The 23,400-nt window shown below is 39.6% G+C and overlaps 1 long non-coding RNA gene across 5 annotated transcripts; it reads right to left on the reverse strand.

The window, feature by feature from the left end:
* Window positions 1–1,368: 1,368 nt before the first annotated feature.
* Window positions 1,369–14,453, reverse strand: LOC127481556 (uncharacterized). 5 transcript variants are annotated; one of them, XR_007908254.1, is made up of 5 exons: window positions 13,540–14,453; window positions 9,855–10,055; window positions 8,693–8,770; window positions 8,205–8,280; window positions 1,369–1,415 (listed from the first exon to the last, which is right to left on the reverse strand). It is a non-coding gene; the product is annotated as an uncharacterized LOC127481556 (long non-coding RNA). The 5 variants fall into 5 exon arrangements; XR_007908251.1 differs by lacking the exon at window positions 1,369–1,415 and having other exon boundaries at window positions 6,145–8,280; XR_007908253.1 differs by lacking the exon at window positions 1,369–1,415 and having other exon boundaries at window positions 6,145–8,300.
* Between the last annotated feature and the right edge of the window lie 8,947 nt (window positions 14,454–23,400).

Consider the following 23,400-nt stretch of genomic DNA (forward strand, 5'->3'; position numbering starts at 1 on the left):
TTCTCTTGAATTGTTAATGAATTATGGAAATTATGATGTTACAGAAGGAACAAAGATAAAATGGCTCATTCTCACAACCAAAGAAAAGAGAGAAAACTGAAGACTGTGCATTTATCAGAAGCGTCGATTCTGCTGCTGAGAACATTTTGGCAATGACAAAATTAAATACCACGAATTATGGAGATTATTTAATGCGTGTAACTGCTTTGAATAGAAGAAGGTACAAAGGCATGTCAAAAGATTGCGAAAATTAGCAGCTGAATTTGGCAACCGGCGAGGAAAGAAGGCCATGTGCAAGTCATCATGGCAGCACAAACCAGTAAACAATTGGAGAGGGCTGAGATGTGGAGGGTGGGCGAGGAGCTGAGCATTGGATTGATGCAGTAAGAGAAGACTGCACGTGCATGTGGTGAAAAAGCCTCTCAGAAAAATGGACAGAGAAATCACAGCAATCATGCTCTGCAGAGGCTGGGAGGTGTGGGAGCAATCTAACAGAAGGTTGCAACAGTCTACAAAAAGAGGGTGCTAGAAGAGAGCTTGTTGCTGAAATTGAAATATCAGAAAGATTTGGGGTTATGTTCTTACAATGGTTTTGATGCAAGAACACTACCCTGCTGCATCTTTTCCGTAAAAAAATAAGTTTTAGCACAAATTCTGATACTAGCACGTGTTTGCCTGCAAGTTAAATCTTCTGTTTTACAAATGATGTTATGCTTCCTCACAGGAGTAATAGTTTGAATGATTTAAATCCTTCTCTCCTTTGTAGGCAGAGCTCTTAGTTAGAATTCATCCCCATGAGGTACCATGATGTTCCCACTTGCAGGGGCTATACCTCAAAGGAATGTCAGCAGTTTAGCAGAACCCTTGAAACAGGAACATGAGGCTACTGACCCATTATTCCCATGGGACACCCATAAGAGTAAAATCACTGAGTTTCGGGGCATTCGTTTTTTTAACTTTGGATATTTATCTTTAAAAGAAACCTTTTATGGGAAAAAATAGCTTTAATCAGCAATCCAGTCTTGTGTTGGTAAAAAAAGTGCAGTGTAAATTCCTCAGATACTTCTGGAAAAGAGATCTGGTAGGGTAAGAAATGTCAAAACACAGGTGGTATGAAACAGAAGGACAGTGGAGTCAGTACTGGTGGCCAAGTTGTATTGATTGATGAGATGGAAGACGATGGAATCAGTGGCAGTGGGTAAATGGGAGGGGGAAGAGGAAGGGGAAGAGGAGGAGGAGAAGAGAAAAAGCACAGCATGACAGCATTTCATGTGGTGGAGCTGAGTTCAGAAGAGAGCATATGGGGTGAAGAGCTTTGAGCACACCATTGTAATGAACACAGTGCAAAATGCAAAAGCTTTTTATTTCCTTCTTTTCACTTTCAGAAGCCAGATGATCCCATGCCTCCAAGACACCTAATCAGAGTTAAAAGAAAACAATGAAAAAAATGAACAAAAAGAAAAAAACCCAATAAATTCCATTCATGGATAAACACAACTGTAACTATCCTTCTGTATCCCCAGATCTATTAGTGTAAGTATTTTAGTTCAATTTATTGTTTTGGTCATAATTTCTCAGTGTGGCATGAAAGTAATTAAAATAAAGAGGTCTGCAGAGGCATCTAATTCCCTCTTCCCAGCTGTCTTCTGAAGTTTAAGGCTGGTTACAGCCACAAACCAAGCAAAGAAGTTTGCTAAACATTTATTTCTTATCTATATTGAAAAAGTACCCTTTTTTTCCCCTCACAGAAAAGGGTGGTTGTGTCTTAGTTTGTCAGTAGAATTCCTTTCAACCTAAACCCTTGTTTTATACAACCATTTTTATTCATAATTGTAGCTATGGGGCCTGATCCTATTTTCACACTAGAAAAGGCAGTCGATTTCAATCCAGCCAGTCGTGGTCAGACTTCTGTAAATGAGATTAGAATTGAGCCTATGTCAAACACAGTAGAGCCAGAAAAAGATTTATTTCTATCATTGAACTCTTCGGGTGAGGATTTGTCCAATTAAAATGTATTATCTATTATACTTTGGACAGCATGACCAAACCAAACTAACACTCAAAATTGGATGTTTGGAAGGAAAAGATTTCTGGTTTTCACCTTCAGCGTAGGATCATCTGAGAGCTTTGGTTGATCTGAGAACTTGTTTACAACTCTGCCAGGATCATGAAGACCTGCACCAACACCCTTGGCAAAAGGCCTGGGCTGTGTTCCGAAGAAAAGAGAGGATATTGTTCTTCAGGGTGTTCTGAGTTTGAAGCTTCACACCCTTTTACAGCCATTGATGCATTGGCTAGAAAATTTATTGCATATCCATGCCTTCAGGAAATTTGTGTTTCTGGGGTGAGCAGCGGCTGGTGTTCACTTCAGGCTTGTGCAAGTGATCTGCCAAATCTTGGATTTCTCCTGACCCCCATTCAACAGTAAGTAAAATAATCCCCTTTCTTCAGCACTAATGAGCAAACAGATGCAGTCAAAACAACCAGCCTCACCCACAGCAGTGCATGTCCCCATTTCACCAAAAGCCCCAAATTTACCAGAATTACTCTTGCAAACTTCCAGCGCCACACCTAAAGTGTTCTTAGGCGAAACAACTTGAGACATGGTTTTCAATAACTGCCACTGTGTCTGCCAGCTATTTCTACAGAGCACTCCCAGGAACAGTGTTGCCAGGCCTGCTTATGAATTTTCTAGCTTGACCTTGAAGGTTTCCACTATGTCTCTAATGGAGGTGGCTATTGTGTATCCCACCATTTCCCTGGATAGTCCTGCCTGGACATCCACAGTAAGTGTCTAAAGTATTTAGCATCAGTAGCTACCTAAATGCCCAGTGAAATACCAGGAGTTTTAAGGGATTCTAGGTATCCACAAATCTTTGAGAGTCTGAGAGTAAGCTTTTTTTGTTCTTCTTTCATTCTTCTTCAGTATGTTGACCTTTATTGCTTTCCTTTGGCTTTGCCTCTGTTCCTTCAATTTTTTGAGGTCTCTCCAATGCCCTGAGTATTTGATCCTGTCTCTCAAAAGACACAGAGATCCTGATCCTCTGGTGCTCTCGGGGACTTTTGCAGGTTCCTTTTGCTTCCACTGAAGTCTTAAAATAAAACTCCTTTTCATTACACTTTGGCATTCATTTTTGGATATGATACTAGGATAGTGTTTACCAAAACTATAAAAAGAACATGAAAAGCTGATGTGATGAAGGATGAAAGTAAACAGGAACACAATACTCCTTAAACTAAAACCTTTTAAACTTAGATATTGCATTCTAAAAATACCAACAATGCAGATAAAAAGGAATCACATCAAGAAATGTGAACCACATTTCCGTTCGAAGGACTGCTCTGTAATTAGGTTTTTTTCCTCCTGGCAGACTCACTGAATAACTGTTGAAAGAAACACTGATGGCATTGGAAGCAGGGGTGCAGTGCACATGCTGCCACTGCTCCATAGCCATCCTGCTGCCCTGCTACAGGGTCCCAGGGTCACATCATTACACTGATAACCACTCTGAAAGGCAGATTTCAGTGTGAAATCAGTCGGTTTTTTGTGAATCCAGGTATGGTTAAAGAGGTCACTGACCCTCAAGCTCTCCACTACCCATTCTAGCTGACAAATGATAAATGATCTTTAGAGCAGTCCTAAATCCGTGCCAGTGCAAAGTGAAACAGGTTTTATAAAGAAAACCTCTCCGTCTTTTCAGTCCACATCTCACTCAAGTCAATTAAGAGCCATTTTTCAGCACAGGGTAGGAAACAGCTCTTGAGGAAGAAGGAGTGAGTGGTGCCAGTCGTCTCATTTACTGTTCATACCCACCCATCTGAGAGATGTACCTCAGGAACTGACAAATGCTGGTGTCAGCTACCCCTTGCAGGGCAGTTCCATGACAGTCAGCTTTTGCATAAGCAGATACTAATTATTTGTATCTACTGCAGCTTCAAGAAGACTAGTGCAGCTTTTTAGACTGTGCATAATGACTTCCAGACATGAGCTAGAAATAAAGGAAGTCAAGAAATGTTGTTCATTAGAAACATAAATGGGCATTACCTGTGTTTAAATAGGATATATTGCAGTATTAGTAGGCATTAATTATTAGTCATATGGCATTTATAAAATCAGTATTTAGAGGGATAATTAGTTGGTAGTTTACATTCACAATTTCATGTTTACCCAATCAGGTGGTCAAGGTATTGGGAAGAAATATTAGCTATTTTACCTGTGTTCAGAGACTGCTTTGTGAAGCTTTCAGGATATCTGGAAGTAGGAGACTCAGTCTGATCACAAGTTCAGTGCCAGGGAATGGCAACTCAGCACAAAAAACTTCTCTTGTTAGTGTATCACCTAGAATACAATCATCTGACTCTCTGTACAATTATCAGGTGAGTTTTGCATTAAATTATTTTAATCTGTATAAAGTAAGTAACTGCAGACAGTGGTATTCTAAAAATAGTAAACAAGTGTATCTCGTACAAGCTGGCTTTCTTATCAGTGTGGGAAAAGCCCCAATTCATTACTTATTTTCTGACCTTCTTACTTCCCACATATTCTCATCCTCTTTATTTCCTAATAAGTAGCAACTTTTCATTGACATTTTATCAAGCGGTTTTCATATTTTTCTTTTATATTATGCAGCTTGAATATTGAAGTATACAAAATGTTAATGTTTAAATGATAGGCTTGATACATTGAAGATGCATTGGAAAATCGACATGTAAGATACTGTTCAGACCACTTAAAAAACAGAGATCTAAAGCACAAAACTAGTCAGCTCATCCCCGTCAGTGAGAAACAGGGTTTCAAAAATACATTACGCAGAAGCCTTCATCGAGGCTGCTGATGTGAAAGTGAGACCACGTGCTCCTCCCTGGGCTGAATAGGCATCCTGCTTTCATTGCCCAGGAGATGAACAATGTAGAGCTCTATTAATCACAATAAGGATTGCAATAAATCATAACAAGGGTTCTGTCCCAACCGAGGAATGAAGCAAAATCTGAATCTGGGGCTGAATGTAGAGAGAAGTTAATTCATCAGGGAATTGTCAGCAAAGAATGTGCCTTAATCTCAATTACTGGTAGACCACCATGTTAGAGCCCTGAAACATGTTTAGGTGTTAATACAAAAAGCAAACAAGGTGTCAGCATGGAATGACATGCTAATCTCACTTTCTGAGGTGCTGCTGGATACAAACAGCAATGTTGCTTAAATTCGTAGGCACCTCAAAGCAATAAAGCATCCTCTTCTTTATGTGCTGTGCTGCCCCACATGTAACATATGAGTCGACAGAAAAGCACTTCCCTGACTTCCATACTGGAAGCTTAGGAATCTCAGGATGCTAAGGAAATGGTATTTTTTTAGTTTGCCTTTCAGCATGATGGGGGAAAACATGAGGTTCCTTGCGCTCAGACAAAGTAATCTCTGCAATCTTGTGGTCAGTCCTCTTGTGAGATATTAAGGCAAATACAGTTGACAGTTGATGATTTTTATATGTAACAGAGCTGTCCAGATTTCCTTTATAATAACGGAGAAAGGATTAGATACTCGTAGGCTGAAATGCCTTTTGTCCTAAGAGACATTAGATGTTTAATTCTTTTAAAGTCCAGATGAGGACACAAAGTTGATGAGGGGGCTGGACCATCTCTTGTACGAAGACAGGCTGAGAGAATTGGGGTTATTCAACCTGGAGAAGAGAAAACTCGGAGACAGTTCATTGCAACCTTCAAATTCTTAAAGGGAGCTTGTAAAAAAAGAGAGAGAGCAACTTTTTACATATGTAGCTAGTGATAGGACAAGAGGGAATGGCATTAAACTGAAAGTGGACAGATTTAGGTTACATATTAGAAAGAAATTATTTATTTGGAGTGTGGTGAGACATTGACACAGGTTGCCCAGAGAATATGTGGCTACCCCATCCCTGGAAGTGTTCAAGAGCAGATTGGATGGGGCCCTGAGCAATCTGGTCTAGTGGAAGGTGTCCTCTCAAGGAACACCAGATGAGCTTTAAGGTCTCTTCAAACACAAACCATTCTATGATTCTATAAGAGTTTTTCTTCAAGCAAGAGAGTCTTCTTGATCTGTGATGCTGAATAAAGTTTTTCAATTTATATTTTTATCCCAAGGTGAAAAATCCATGAATTTGAGCGTGTCACAGACACCAGCTAGTACTAGTTTCTGATCAAATTTAAGCATGTTTATTTAAGAAAAAGAAAGAAGTAATCAGTCAAAATAGTTTGTGCTTTCTTGCCAAGCTCCTTGCCTCCAAGTGCCATCTTCAGCAGTGTATTGTCAGTGTCATTTATTTCTTTGTCTAAATGCTATGCCAGAAAGTCTTCTATCACTTCAGATTTTCATCTTCAAACATACTCAAGTGATCTGTCTTCTCTTACCAATGTCTGCCATCATTACTCTCCTCTTTTGGATATTAAAGTGTTGGAGCTCATGCAAAGCAATTATTGCACTTTTTCTAACTTGGCAGCTTTTATTTGTAGTTCATACTGTTTTCCTTTCAAACTTTTTTCCTCCCAAACTTTTTTTCTCCTTACTGCATTTTTTATTTTACTGGCGACTGTGAGCTCTTCCTTCCTGAGGTGACCTATAAAGGATTTTTTTTCTTTAATTGGACTTATACTTTGTCTCTTTCTGGAACACAAAGATATTCTTTCTTTTTGTTTGTTTATTCACAGCAATTATTTTTTCTTGACTATTTCAGGAATGTCAGTGCTGGCTTTTTCTGATTTTTCTGAATGTTACTTTGAATCTTCCCAAGGACAGTTATTATTAGCTCTTACATTGCAGCTGACTGGATATGGGTGTTGAAAGTTTAATCTGTTATCTCCATAAAATATAATTACTTGTACCCACCAACCTTGAAACGAGTCCATATTTATATTAAAAAACCTAACTATTTCTCAGTGAAAGCAAAATTTACTAGCTGTCCTGTCTCCTCCAGAAATGTTCTCCAAAAGTGCTTGCTTCATTAGATATATATTATCTTGCCTAAATCTCAGTTAGGCTTTCATATCTATATACATGTGCCTAATATTAATAAAGTAAAATCTTACAACCTCCCACTCCCTCTCCCATAAAGAAACATGTTGTACCTAACTTCCGTCAAAACTTCCCAAGGAATATTTCACTGACACTGTGCAGTTGTCTAGTTTGCAGTTTCTTATCCCAGTATTAGTGCTTGAAACTAGTCAGGTGAATCAAACCTTAAATGCCTGTTTGTCTTCTCTGTGTATGAAGACAACAAGTAAATCTTACAGCAATGAGCTTTGTCAGGTGAGATGAGTTCCATGTCATGTCTTCACCCCCTATTTTCCCTTCCCCAGTACGTTCCTCTTGTCCTTCCTAAGCCAGGCTAGATGGTTTGCATCAGAACACACAACGTGTGTGTGGAATGCACCCGTGCCACCACAACAAAGCATCGCCAAAAGAAAAGCTCCTTGTGTCTCTGTTGCTTACATTTTCAGCAGCTTATTTTGAGACTGTCTTTGGTGACTGTCAGGGCCTTTATATTAGGTATTTCTTCTCACTCCCCAGGTTTATTTTTTTGCCCAAATGGATTCTCATCTGTCTCTTTTCTCAGTTTGTTTTATTACACTGAGTAGACCAAGATCCTGTAGTCCTCTCTTAAGAGAGATCTTTTTCCTCCGATCTTTTTTGTAGACCTTAGTAGTTCCTCTTCCTTGGTGATGCATAGCCAGGAGACTATTTGATCTAAGTCCTTTAAAGGGGCCTTCTGCAGGGCATTAATTATCCCTCTCAATGGATGTTAATACTTTACAGTTAAGTAGGAAACTTCACATCACTGAGAAGGAAATTCATAGGACTGCTCTACTCCATTAAATGTCTCTCCTCAAATTTTGCTACTATGGCTTTCATCATAGAATCATTTGGGTTGGAAAAGACCTATAAGGTCATTGAGTCCAACCATTGAGTCTAACTTTGTTGCCATTTGCTGGAATAAACAGCATCCTGTGTTAAAATAAAGGGATCTGTGGTTTGAACACCAGTGAAGAGAAGTAGCTGTTGAATTGTGTCCTCACCTGCTGTGGCCAACAAGCTCGATGACAGAGATAAATGGAAGTTGGCAGCATTACTGGATCCATATTTTAAGCAAAAATTGAAACCTCACTTCCACAAAGTGCTGACATGGCTATGTAGAAAGATGAACCAATAAGTGCAGGATCCATCCTCCCTCCTTTACCTGCTGTGCTGAGTGCTCTGCAAGTTGGTGTTTCACATACCAGCGGAAAGAGCCATGTGATGAAGCTGAGAGTCTTCTGAGTGGAAAAAAAATACCCTAAAATGAATCAAGGTCAAAAGCTCTATGAGGGACAGTGAGCCTAGGGCAAAGGTGTTTGGGGCTGTAATCTGACATGAGACATGGGCTGGGCCATGCAAAGCATCAGTCAAACACAAATCTAATTCAGTTGTCTAAAAATGTGTTCAGTGCTATTTGGGATGCCCTAAAATAATGTGTCTGGACTGCAGCTGCTGACCAAAATGGGCACAGGTTTCCTGTACATGGCAACGTGATATCTCTTAGCTCTATGTTAATGTCTTAGCTGTTCTATTGCATCTCATATGCCACCAAGCAATTATGTACTCAGAAATGAGCTGATCCCCTACTGCACCAAACTCCTAAATGTAACCTATTAGATGTATCTGTCTTCAGCTCAAATTGAATCCTACCTTTGTATTGGTCAGCTGAATCCCACCTTGTGTTTGTGTCTTGCTGTACATACTTGCAAAGAGAGACTGTGGGCTGACCTGAAGGTGTGGAAACAGAACAAGACATGAAGACTTCTGTGCTGGTCTGTCGGAGGACATAGACACACTCCTTGAGATCAAAACATTGTCATTCTTGATTTCTTGGTTACTTGGTCCTAACTGGAAGGACATTTGTTTCTATATAGTGCAGCAAATGATATCTGTGAACAAGACTCTGGTTACTTTAATCCTCTCTATTCCAGGAATAGGTTGATCAAAATATAATTTTGTATAATAATTCGTTGCTGTTTTGTCTTAGAAAGAGATTTATTCATCCATCAGGGGCAATTTCCAGATTTGTCCTACATTTCCAGATAACCTTTTCTGATTTCAAGTAAATGGTTGACTGCTAAGTGACAACCATTTGCAGATGTCAGTGCCTTCAGTTAGGTTTCTGATTGATTGGCTATTCTGAAAATTAGGCACATATTATCTAATGGAGATATTCCTACTTCCTGTACATGAAATGAAATATCAGGATAGTCCATGTAGGCGATGTTTCCTACGTTTTTATCCCTACACCCATTATTTTCATGGAGAAGTTGGCCATATTTCATATATGCAAGCTGTTCAATTGCTTACACAAACAGTAATGGTGATATCAAATTATTTGGAAATGCCAAACACATTTCACTGTTTAATATCACATTTAGGAAAGCCCAGAAGAAAAGGTCTAGAGATTAATCTCAAGAAGTATATTGATTAAAACTTTATGTCTAATTAGAGGGGGTTGGAGCTATAAAGCTAATACAGCCATGATTTTTCAATATTTCCCAAAGCCAGTGTCCCTTTGTGCTGCCTGCTGGGTGATTCTTCAGAATTATGTATTACCTTCAGCTCCATTCAATTTGCTACCATATGACCAGTGTCTGACAACAACAAAAATGTGTGCTCTTAAAAGCATAGCCATTATCGTATCTTCTTTTATTGTCTGGTAGTTACAGTATGTTCTATTACATTACATGAAAAATAGAGTCTGTCTCCTCTCTGATTAGATATAGAGGAAAGATGGGCACTGTATTTTGTCAGAATTTATAGGAGGTGATACGGGTAAACGAATAAAATATTCTAAGTTAGTCTTTACCTTGTTTCTTCCTTTGCTGACTATAGAGATCTCTTCATATTCTTTTCTTTCATATAACAACCTTAGCCAGAAGCACATTTTTCTTTTTCTCTGATCTTCATCATTTTTAGTGGATACTGGAACTTATGACAGTGGTTCCAGGTCTTACAGCAGATGGCAGCTTTCTGAGCAGGCTAGGAGGAGGATTTTTTCTTGCAATCTCTGAAAGAGGGCATTTAAATAAAAGGGTTACAACTGATGGCTAATCTTGACCCCTAAAATCCTATAAAATCATCACTGACTGAGATCTGTCTTCTCTTTTGCTCTGTTCATGTGTATGGAAGTGAAGAAGTTTGGTGATGGACAAATCTAAACCCAAAAACCAGAAGTGCAGATTTTTCTCCCCACTTTAGCCTTTAGTGCATACGTTTGTCTCCTATTTCCCATAAGGGTTTGGGGTTCTTTCACGTGAAAGTTGCCATAGGAGAACCAACACAGGAAAAATGTGTGAGTGAAAAATTCCAATCTATTATCTATTACTAGCTGTACAAAAAGAGTAGCCCAATGGAAGAACATCATAGTCTACATTTCTAAAGGAGGCTGGTAGTTTTGGGCAACCTAATTTTCAAAGTAACTAAGTATCCAAAAATGCAAGTAAATCCCCTAGAACCATTCTTGATATTTCACAGTCAAGTCATGTGTCTTCCTTTGGTCATGATAATTTTTTTGTTTGCAAGCTTGAAAAGAGAGACAACTTTGGAATTGTAGGAAGTTTGTGACATCTAGGGGGGGAGAGATTCCATTCATGCAAAGCAAAGAAAAATGAAACACTCTCCTATAAATGAGCCATGATCCATTTCCCATGCTCAATTAAGATGTCAATATATCTTTAGCCTGACTTATGTCTCAGTTTAAACTTGATATTGCTAAAACAACATTCCTAATCTCCACCCCTTCCCTGAACTTGCATTCTTCTCTTCTTTTCAGCCATTCTAAAAAATAACAGCATCATACTCATCAATCAAGCTTATCATTTGGACATGATATTCACCCAGATGGATTTTATTCTATCATATCAAGCTATTTCTAAGTCTCATAGATACTTCCTGAAAAAAAGCTGTAAATATTCTAATCTATCTATTGAGTTAAATTGTATCCAGGTTCTGAGCACCTGATGTCTGAAGCCTCAACAAACATAATTCTGTCCTGTCTTCTTTCTTCTTCGTATTTTCTCTTGACTCTCATCTCTTTTGCAATGTCTATAAAAACTCGATAACATTCAAATTAGATGGGTGCTGCAAACTACTGCCTATACCATCATTAGTTCCTTTTCAATTGCCTTTTTACTTATCTATTGAAAATTACCTGCTTAAAGGAGTCACTTTTTCTTTTATATATGTACAGTAGCTCTAGCGACTACACTAAGATTAAAAAAAAAGATAGTTACTATATTTAAATCCAATTACTCAAACCATTTCTAAAAGTGAACAGCTTTTTAAAAATACTTTGAAAGAGCTAGCTCAGTTCTAGCCAAATATCAGAGTATTCTTGTGAAAGCCATCCCCATCTTTATTGAATATAATGGCCTGAAATAAAGGTACATTTGAAAACATTTAGAGCCATCCTTCTTTATAATACTCCAAGGTATAGATTTTAAATGGGACCACTGTTTACCTCTCATCTTTACTGAATTGATAATTTACTTTATTCCAGCTTGGTTACCCTACAAAACGAAACTAATGCCTTCTAATAATGGTTGGCACAGAATATTGTGCTACTTGGACATGTTTACATGAATTTTACATAAATGAATAAGTAAAGTAATGGTGCCTGTCAGTGCATTATTTATCATTACTTACTGAATTGTAAGTGCATGGCCAGAGCTTGCTAGCAGTGAGAATCTGCACAGGTTGCTCTAGCAAATGGATTTTTTTCTGTGATTTATCTTCAGCTGCAACCTAGTGGCCGGCTGTGATTCAGCTCTCAGTAAAATAGAGCTGTGATGGTACAAAATGCCTGCAGACTCACTGCTCTTTAGAGTTGTGTTATTGTGATCCTGTGTCAGACTCACTCAGGCAGGTACAACTGAGTGGGGACCTTTGGAGGCCTCCCAGAGGGAGATGCAGGAAGGCACGGGTGTCCCATTAGATCCCTGTCACATCTGCCAGAGCCAGGTGGGTGTTTCAGATGTTCTAGTGCATCTCTAAAGGTATTGAAGTCTGTGAGCAGTTGTGTTGAGTCCCTGGGTCATGTTAACCTTCCTGTAGACACCTATAATGGGTGTGAATTGAGACAGAAATACTACTCAAGGTGTCTAGACTGTGTTAGCTCACACTGACTGACAGACAGTGGAGAGAGGGATATTCCCTGAAAGTTGATCAGTTGATCTTAAAACACAGCAAATTAAATGATCCCTGGATATGCCTTGAAGATGATTTAATCTAGTAAACCAGGTTAAAGTAATGCTATAATAGATATGTAAAGTTTGTGGAAATAATTCCTGTCCCAAAACAAAAAAAGAAGGAAATAACAAGGAAATGGATCTCATTATTTTTACTTGATAAAGTCTGTCTGCTGACACAAGAAAATGGATTGAACGGAGTGGTTCATCAGCACTGAAAGCACATGAGCCTGTCAGATGAGGTGCAGAAATAGCTCCTAAGTTTTGGTACAGATCAATTTGAATAGTCTGGAGCCCATGTTTTTGAAACGCGCCTGCATGTGCCAAAACCCAACATAATATGCCTGAATTCCCTTCTTATTGTTAAATTTCCCATGTACTTGCAGATGGCCATGAACTGGGATTGAGCTTGAAAAGAAATCGGTATCACTCCCCAAATCACTCTGAAAAACTGAAAGGGTGAAGAATCAATGTTAAGAAGCTTATTTCTGAATCTACATGTGCAGAATTTGAGAATGAGCAAGATACCAGGATGAACCCAGCAATAAGTGACAGGAATTGGTGGCTGAACCAAACCCAGTCTCCAGGAAGACAGTAAAATTACCTCCAGAGGAAAAGATTCTTACTAAGTATAGCCAACTAGTTTTTTGTTTATTTTTCAGTTTCCCTGTTTGCTGCTTTGTGACTAGAATAAGAGAGGTGGCACATCACCCAGATCCCAGAGTACAAGCTTTCAGGACGCAGTTCATTTCACTAAACTGCTGTCCAACAGTCAGCCTGACAGTCTAAGGTGGTTGTCTCAATTTCCACTGCATTAATTACACCCAGGGATAGTTTTATCAAACTTGTTTTGGGGTACATATTTGGATGGTATGAACTCATTTGGGGAGGTGCCCATTTCTCCTTGCTGACCATGGATGTTTCAGACAAGATGTCGTGGGTTGAAGTGACTGGATTTTTGGTAGCGGGGGGGGTACATAGGGTGGCTTCGGTCAGAAGCTGCTAGAAGTTTCCCCCCCAGTGAAGCCAATAATAGCTGGCTACAGTAGGGACGTCCTCTGCCAAGGGAGAGCCAATAATTATGCCTCTGTGATAACATATTTAAGAACAAGTTTGTTGCACAGAAGAATTTTTGAGCTGGGGGGTGCCCCGCGGGCTAGGCCAGGGCAGCAGAGTGGCCCCTGCCAGTGGGCACTGCCCTCCCTTCGCCTCTGGCCAAGTCAAGCTGGGCCGGGCTGGGGTGGCCCACCACGGTGCAGCCGAGCCCATGCTGGAGCAGATGGATGCATGGAAGAAGGCTGTGACCCCCGTGGAAGGCCCAGGAGAGCAGAGTCCTTCAAGAGACTTGTGACCTGTGGAGAGGAAAATCCACACTGGAGCGGTTTATTCCTGGGTAGGACTCATGGCTCTGTGGGGGTTCCACATTGGTACAGCTCACCCTATGAAGGACTGCATCCTGGGAAGGACCATCGGGGTGCAGAGACACCCCCCTGCACCCCATGGGGAAGTGACCCTTGGGACAGTAGATATGGAAGAACTACTGCCTGAGGGGTGGACCCACATTGGAGAGGTCTGTCAAGGACTGTTACCCATGGGAGGGACCCCACGGAGCAGGGGAAGGACTCAGAGCTGTGCCCCAAACCCCGTAACGCATGGAGAAGGCCACGGTGAAGCAGGCTGTCCCCCTGCAGCCCATGGAAGAGTAACAGCAGATTTAGAAGACCTGTTGCTCCATGGGTGGACTTGCCTCCCTGCACTGCTGCAGGGGGAGGAGAGAGAACATGGAAGGAAGGAGGGGTGGGTGGAAAGTGTGCTTAGGACTATTTTATTTCTCACTCTTTAGATCTTATCCTGTTAGTAATAAATTTTAGTATTAACCCCATGTTGAGTCTGTTTTGCCTGTGTGACCTCTCCCAGCTCAGAGTGACTTTAGTGGATGCCTAGAATCCGGCCAAGGTTAACCCATGACACCAGACCACCACTGTGTGACTGCAAAGGAAGGATGGATGAACTGTTCCCTCCACATAAAAAAACCTTAGCAGCTAAACAACAGCCTGCAGCTTGACATTAAAGTACACAGCTTGAGTTAGGAAGTTATAGATAAGGATAGATTAATAGGAATAAGATTTCCTTTGTCACATTCCTGAACTGCACAAATTGGTGTGGTGTAGGATCCCCACCTTATGTTAGGAAGAAGCTCCTTTTTTGAGTTACTTTTCATATTCCCAACATCCTGTGTAATACCACTACATCTGCATTCAACCTTATTGCTCAGGTTTAAATTGGCTTAATTAGTAGCATTGATTGAAGTGAGAATCATGGCGGTGGGGGACTTACATAATAAACTTTCAATACTTTTTGCTAATTTAATTCTGAGTTGCCAAACACTGGAATGATAGTCGTGGATTCTCAAGCAAAATGGAGCAGCTATTGTATTGCACCTTGGCCCAAGTTCTATCCTACCCCAAGTTAATTCTAACATTAGGTCAGATAGTCAGCTAAACAGAAGCAGTGTTTTAAAACAGTCTTATCTGAGGAGCTTGTTGTGATTCATGAGAGCAATTTCTTACGCCTGCTTAAACCAGAGCCACCCTGAATGTAAGTCAGTGACACATCAGATCATGGGCTATTCTCAGCTGACCTCTGGGGAAATGTTTGCATCCACTCTGAACTTCTTCCATTGAACACAACCACAGTCTCTTCTTCTCTAAAAGAACTGTTATGCCTTGAGCTTGGTAAGGTTTTAGCAGATGATTCCCTCATATCAATAGATTTCACGGTGTCACTTCATATCTACGAACAAAATTGTCATGACTGTAAGTTTTTTGAGCTTTAGGTTTCAAACTTCTGTTCACACAACAATTGTGCCTTGGGCAGGATCTAAGTTTGTCACAATTCTCAGAGGGGAGAGGAGATGCTAAAAAGGACTGACCCATCAACAGGCTTTCTGTAATTTCCCTTGCATGCAAAGCGATCTGTTCCAAGTTATTTTTGCTGAGAGTTCACATTCAACATGCAGAACTGAGATTTGATTACACAGTTTATCACACCCCTGAGTTTAAATCAGGAGTAACACTCCCCGGTGCTTATCAGGGCCACTGTGCTGCATACAAAAACTACCAAGGCTCCTCCTCCATCAAGTGAAGGGAATCCACATAAACATCAACAATCAAGGTGGCAGGTCCTGCTGTGTCTCAGCACCCAGCTTATGTATATAATTATGACTGTAATGCAGCTATAATTATATAGATTTTATTACATATAAATTAAGTACATTACAATATAATATACAACATATAATATATAATTATAGCTATAATATAGCTGTATAATATATACGATCTTATCTATGCAAGAAAGAGTATAAGCTATGAGCATATATATAAAAATCATATCTTATACTCTTTCATGCATAGATAACTACTAAATCAGGCCTTGCTATGTTTCTAGTTAAATGCAACTAATGTCTTCACCAGCTTTTCTATCAACTTACCTACATCTTTCCCATGTGCTCTGCTCCTGGAGGGGCAGACATTTGTGTTGGTGTGTAACCTTCACAGGGTATATGGCATGCACTGCTGTGTGGAGCAGGTCTCTTCCACAGAGATTGCATTTTGGTTATGATTTTCCCTCCACATAACAGAGAAAATAACTTGTTTGAGATTCTCTGACTACTGCTTCTTCATGGAGCAGGATTGCAATGTCTATATTTTTCCCAGTGATCCCTCAGGCAGCTGCATTCCCTTAAACACCTGAATGTTCCACATTATGCAGAGTGTTCTCTGTAAAGGGCTGAGATAAATGATGAGATTCAACTGCTGGAGGAGTAACCTAATCAACATACAAGGTCACATTCAAAAGCTTGAATGTTACTTCTCAATTAGAGCTATGTATGTATCAGATGGAAAGCAAGGGATTAAATATTGACACTTTTCTACACTGGGCTAGTGATCATTTTCAGGGAGAAAGTTATAGTTTCTCAGCCTGTGTCCATGTACCAGATGCATACTTCCAATAGGTATTTTTTTTTCTTCCCTTAAGTCAGTAAAATAAATCTCAAATAAAATTTGAAACACTACCCTGCAGTGAAGACAAACTCAGTGGTTTTTTTTTCCATTCTTCTATCACACTGTGGATATCACAAAGGTAATTGGCCACATTCCATTTCCAATTGCTCCAATTTCCAATTCCAATTTCTACTATACCGATATCATTAGGGATTGCATAGATACCGCAGAACAGAATTAGGTTCATATGTCTTCAAAGCAGCAGGAACTTCCATGTGATGAGTGTGTTGTTTGACAGGAGAGGTTTCTGGATGAGATCTAGAGACAATGTTGGTGCACTGAAACAGTTGAGTCTGAGCACCGTGAGAAGCATTCGGGCAAGGGTGTTGGATCACACTAGCAGTGAACAGTGTGGCTTCTTCCCTCTACTGCTTATAAAGAATGACATGGCAAAATATTTCAGAGACCAGAAGAGATTTTCAGGCTGTGTCTTTCATAGCACCTGTTTTTGGGCTGTAGCTGTCACCAATACTATGCAGCCATAGGTTTTCTGTGTATCCTTTTCCTATTCACAGAATCATACAACGATTTGGGTTAAAAGGGACCTTTAAAGGTCATCTAGTCCAACTCCCCTGCAGTGAGTAGGTACATCTTCAGCTAGATCTGGTTGCTCAGAGCCCCATCCAATCTGACCTTAATTGTTTCTTGTCCCTTTTACCAATGATTCATTGACCTCTCACAGCATTCGTGCTGTAGAAGAACCGGGTGTTATTTTTCATTGATTTGTAAACTCTTTGAACAAAGGCTCCAGAGCAGTTTGAAAGTTTGCATAGTGTTTGGAGAACAGTTTTTGACTACAAATATAGGCATTTATTTGAAACTAAGTGTTTATTTTCAAACTGAAATATTCACACATCCCTAAAATTCACACCCCCTGCCACATCACTTTATCTTATTGTAGAATCATAGTATAGTTTGGGTTGGAAGGGACCCTTAAAGGTCATCTAGTCCAACCCCCCTGCAATGAGCAGGGTCATCACCAGCTAGATTAGTTTGGGTGGGACTCAGAGCCCTGTTCAAAATAGCCTTGAATGTTTCCAGGGATGAGACATCAACCACTTCTCTGGGCACCTGTTCTAATGTTTTACCACCTTCACAATATAAAAATTCTTCTTTATGTCTAATCTAAATCAAATATCTTTAATTTAAAACAATTACCCCTTGTCCTATTGCAACAGGCCCTGCCAAAATGTCTGTCCCCATCTTTCCTGTACGTTCCCTGTAAGTCAAAAAGACCACGGAAAGGTATCCCTGGAGCCTTCTCCTCTCTGGGCTTCACAACCCCTTATGAAATGACCTAAAGGAAAAGAAAGGGAAAAAAAAAAACCAAACTAAAAGTTTCATGTCCAGTCCATCAATTCTGGAAAATACTTTTTTTGCAAGCTCCCATTCTTTGCTTAGTCTTCACATTTCTTGATCACTGGATTTTCTTGCTGTAATAACTGCCTCATTGTGTAATTAATTTTACTGGAGAATTCATTCGTGCAGTTATTGCTTTGCATTTTTCAATAATTAATTCCCTGTAAGTAGGTTCATGTTTTTTGCATATTCCCCATATTTTTCCTGACTCGTCTTCAATTTGTTAAGGTTAGTGCAACAATCCTCTTCCCAGATCCCCTCTCTGTCCTTCTCTTACCTCTCATACTCTGTCCCTCAGTCTTCAGCTCTGCAGCACCTGCCAGTCCTCACTCTCGACACAGCAAAGACAATCTTCAGTCCTTGTCTTTTGGCCAAATTAAGCCAGTTTCAGGATACAAAAAAACCTGTGGCTAGATGAGGCAGTTACAAGGCTTTTTGGAGAACTAATTCAAGCTAATGCCTGGCTAACTCTGATCTTCTTGGAAGTGGTAGAGTGGTCCCAGGGACAGCAGGGTGGGATAGAAGTGGCCAGCAAGGGTTTGTGAGGTCTGAGGTTAAGGACTCATAGGACTTTGGGGGACTTTATGAAGTTGCACAGACCTGGAGAGAGTGAAGGGACCTGGGTGGAGATTGCAAGGGGTCTAGTGGGGCAAAACATTGGATGAGACCATTTAATGGTATTTCAGACACCTTTTGGTAAAAGGAGGTCATTTTTGTCTTCCCACCATGAATAATAAATAGAGCAGGTTTGGCAACCTCACATGTCCTTGAAGTTTCGGGAAATATTATGTGTTTTTCTGGAGAACAGCACTTGTTTTACTCCTCATTATGGCTTTGCTTCAAATGTTGACATTGACAAAGTTCATACTTTCTTCCCAAGATGGTTGTTTCTCAAACAATCTTGATCTCAATACCTGTTTCTCAATTTCAAGAAAGCAAGTAAGTGCACTGTTACATTGTTTGTAAATTTATTCTCCCCTCTCCCCCATTTACAATGGTGGTCAAACAAATCAATGTTAGGGTAACAGTGTTTCTGTATGATACATGGTGTTGATCAGTGTCAATAAGTAAATGGCTTTTTGGTGCAATTTTGGCTTTGAAAAATTGAACCAGACCCTAGATTTTTTGTCTTAGACAGGAGTTACGCACTTTTACACAGAATGGACTTGTAATGCTCCTTAAGTGGATAAAGTAAGGCGAGATGGATCCTCCACACACTCTCTTAGAAGAATTTCCTAAGTGAATTTGCATGTACACAAGTTTGTAACTTTGCTGTTGGAACTATTTTCTATTTATTTCAGGTTTTTTTCAAAGTAAAATTTCTGCTGCAAAACTTGATTACTCCAACATTTGTCTAAAGGGAGATGAAAAAAAAGAAAACTCAAAAAAAATGAAAGTAACCTTATTAGGTGGCTCCTCTGCCCAGTCCAAAGGGCACAATCCAAATTTTCCTGGTGACTTTGTTTGCCTTTGGATTAAGTTCTGACTGCAAAGTCTGGTTTTCAAGCACATTTCTGAAGCACAAGTCACTGCTCAAATCACCAACCCCAAAGAGATCTGTGCTTCAGGGGAAAGCAGTCAGAGGACAATTAAAAGATGATGTCTGGATTTGTCAAGCGTATGGAGACTTTTTACGTTATCAGAACAGAACTCACATCTTAATATGTCAGGGCTCATCTACTTGAAATAGTCCATGATATTCCAAATATTAGGTTCTAAGTTGCTCATCTGAAATATTCTCAGTAACCATCATATTAAAAGTGATACACTTGAATATTTAGGGATTAATCCAAATATCATTAGAGTTGTTGGGAGCTTTACTTTAAATATATATTGGACTGGAGATACAGCCGATTAATCAGCTTTTAATCTGCTGATTTCATGGCCTTTTGCAGGCTGGCGTGAGTTCATTCAATCTACAATCTGCAATGGCTAGAAGCTATTAATAATGGCAGCACGACACTGACTTTGAATTATCCTTTTTCCCTGTGAGCACCAGAACTGGTTTCTCACTGATCATGATTCTGCAACTTCTTGTCACTGGAGGAGCCCAGGTCTGCACAGAGAAGGTGCTGCAGCACATTGTCCTCCATCGACACCCCAGGAAGAGATGGAGAGCTAGTGTTTCAAACTCAGTCATTCAAGTCTCATCCATAGAAAGGCTCTGGAGGGATAATGGCTTTAAACTGAAAGAGACAAGGTTTAGGTTAGATATCAGGAAGAAGTTCTTCAGTGTGAGGGTGGCGAGGCACTGGAACAACATGTCTAGGGAAGCTGTGGGCGCCCCATCCCTGGAAGTGTTCAAGACCAGGTGGGATGGGGCTTGGAGCAACCTCTTCTAGTGGAAGGTGTCCCTGTCCATGGCAGAGGGGGTTGGAACTAGATGGTCTTTAAGATCCCTTCCAACTCAAACTGTTCTATGATTCTATGACAACCTCATGCCATTTGCAGAGTGCAACAACAGACTGGATACTTGGACCTACAGGAAACACAAAACCTTTGCTTTTGGAGCTCTTTATGCAGGCACAGCACACCAGGATTAGGACATTAGATGTACTCAAGATGCTTGGAAAGTCTGCCCTTGCTTATCCCTCATTAAAACAAGATTTAATATGAACTTTATTTGAATGCATTAGCATACATATATTACCATTATTCCTTAATATTTCATTGTGGCAACACAGTAAGATGGCTATATATGGACACTGAGTCTCTGTTGGAGGAAATTTGCCTGTATAATAAACTCACAGGATTCAAGCTTTCTCTCATGCCTGCCAGCATAAGATATTGTCAATAATGTTAAAATAAAATTTTAATAAACTAAGTGGAGATAGAGGTGTAGTGATACATAGTTCTTACTATGGAAAAAGAGGTGAAATTTACAGTTCAGGAAAGCTGAATTTAAGACCAAAAAAAATGAGAAAATAATTTAGGTTTAATATTTCACAATGAAGTGACAATTTCAAATTGAAAAATTTGTGAGTTATGTGATAAATTGTTTAAAATTTTCATCTTGGTTTAGGATGTAAACATCTTGTAAAATAGTTTCTAGTGTGTAAATCTCAGTGTTTCCCTCTGAATGGAGCCTTGTGTTTACTATTGGGTTGCAGACTCCATAAATACTACATACAAATTGTGGTAAAGTCTATGTTCTCCACCAGAGAAAAGAGAAAATGTTCTCACTTGGCTAAAGGTCTTGCTCCAGGCTAAATGAATGCCTGGAACAGATCTCCACTTTCCCAGTACTTCTTGCTTCTTGTTCCTGCAACAACCTGTGACCATGATCTATGGACTCAGCCTATATCCCTGATGAAGGTATCTCCCATGAGCCCACTTTGTGAACCAGTAATGGCAGTAACTCTGATCATTAAAATCAAACCTTGCAATGCAGTTTTCTGGTAGAATCCTAATCATGAAGATTAAATATGTGTAATTGTGGTTTCCTTGTTGTTTCAGAGAGGCTTTTCAATGAAATTGAAACTATAAACTAAAGCACTTGAGAAACTCATATCAGCTTTAATCTGAGAGGTGTGCAGAGGTTTTATCCTCAGCCATCTCTGTCATCAGCTATTAATCTCTGCAGTTACTGCTGTAGAGTTTATAGGCTCTATAGGTTCCTTCCTTCCTATATATACGTTCCTTCCTTCCTATATAAAGGTGACTACAGGCTCTGTAGAGAAGATGATCTTTGGATAAAGTTTCTTCCTGTGGAGGAAACTCATATTTTCCTCAGCAATTTTGAAACCATGCAATTTTCAGGAAAGAATTAGTTTCTTCGTAGAAATAGATTCCTAGGACAGTCTGCACTAAGAATAATTCCATTTGTTTATGTGTTATTTTTAACAAAGCCACATATTCCAAAGTAAATCTGTCTTTCTTTTCATTTCTGGATGGCTTTCAGACTAAATTATTCATTCTTCCTACAGCTCAAACACACTGAATCTCGGAAGGGTTGCTGTGGCCTCCAAGAATATCAAGAATATCAAAACGTGTCGCTGCTTTGTTATTAAAACAAACAAACAAACAACCCCCCCAACAAATCATAACTATTTACCTCTTGCTTTAATTCCCTTCCATTTTAATGGCAGTTTATTAAGCTAATTTTTTAGAAGATATAAACAAAAAATACATTTCACATTCCATGAACCTTTCACCAGCATTTATTTCAAGCAGTGGTATTCTCTTTCCTCAGTTTTCTGTCTTACATCTTTCTGCTTTTCACTTGCCATCACAAGAGAAACTCGTGATTTGTTACCGTTATGCTTAACTCCAAGTTATTAAAACATATTATATTTATGGTTTTGGCTAAAATATCCACATAATTTTACATCTGAAGTTTTTTGACATATATTGATCTGTGAAACTTGGTGTTAATGTGACCATCATGCCAAAAAATTTAAAAGAAAGCCGAGATCGGTGACCTAAAGTTAAATTGCTCTCTTCCACACCCTCCTCCACCAGATGTGTTTTGCATAATGTATTAGGTTTTTTTTTTTAAAAAAAAATACACATAATCTTTAATGTGATGACTTTGGATTTTTAGCTTTTTGTGGATTTTGGTGTGGCTGGAGCTTTCCTTCACTTTAGACCGTTACTTTCTCACAATTTGTGTGTCACATTCCTGAAGCTTCGGTTTAACCACCTTTTAACTGTCTTTTCAAGGCAATAGACTTTTAGCAAGAACATTCCTTTGGGAATGGACTGCAATAACAAGTGATATGGTAGATCAAACAAGATAAAAGGCTCAAGGCCCTTAGAGGGGCTCCAGTGGGGCAGTTCTGAGGGTGGTACCAGGGTAAAAGGGGTCTTAGGATTGGATGTCCCCATTAGATATGACAATTAGTAAAGATATAAAAGTGTAAGGATTCTGTATGTGTGCCAGAAGGCCTTCATTAAAAGAGATGTTCTCTATCTTATCTCTACTAATGGCCTGGTGAGTTTTTCTCCCACATCTTTAGGCCACAAATTTCACTGGAAAGTAAAGGAGGAAGAAAAGGATATGTGTTTCAGTGTTGGATTCCAGCCAAGCCTTCTTTGGCAGGTCTCAATGAAGAAAGAAACAGTAAAGTTTTCAGAAATGACTTTTGAAAAGAGGTCTTTACCAAGAAAAAAAAATCAGATTGCCTCAGCATATTAAAAAAAACTATTAAAATTTTAAAAGTGAGATCCTGACTTCATTGAAATCCCTGGCAAAACTCTGACTTGCTTCAATGAGACAAAGGGTTGTTGTAAACTCTCTGATCTTGGAAGCTTTTGGCTGACAGAAGTAATTTCAGATGATCTGTTATTTTGGACAAAGAACAATCAATTAAATGATGAGGGATTTCTCAATGTTCAGGAGCCCACTGAAGGAAAAAAGTCTTAGCCTGAAAGATACCAAATCTCAAGTCAGGCAGGGTTTACTGTAAAAAAAAACAGAATTAGCCTCACCCAACCTCTGCTCTTCAACAATGAGGTCTCTTCTCTGAGCTTGTTGAGGCTGAGATTCAGCTCCAGCTTCAGACATCCCTGTGTTGGCACCCACATCTAAGCGGATTCCTGAAAGTGTTTAAACTGCCATTAGGATCAGAGGAAACCTGGTCAATACTGTAAAAAAATCTGCAAAGTGATTTGACTCATGCTACACTCAATGTCATGGTGCTGTTCCCAGTCACACAGGGAGGAAAACTGTGCCTCAGGAGGGAAATTTATGCCACTGATTTTAAGACAAGATGGACCATGGTCCCCCATGGGTCATTTG

The sequence above is a fragment of the Manacus candei genome, unplaced genomic scaffold (assembly GCF_025592945.1).
Source record: "Manacus candei isolate 608988 ecotype Guabito, Panama unplaced genomic scaffold, ASM2559294v1 h1tg000007l, whole genome shotgun sequence".
Taxonomy (NCBI): domain Eukaryota; kingdom Metazoa; phylum Chordata; class Aves; order Passeriformes; family Pipridae; genus Manacus; species Manacus candei.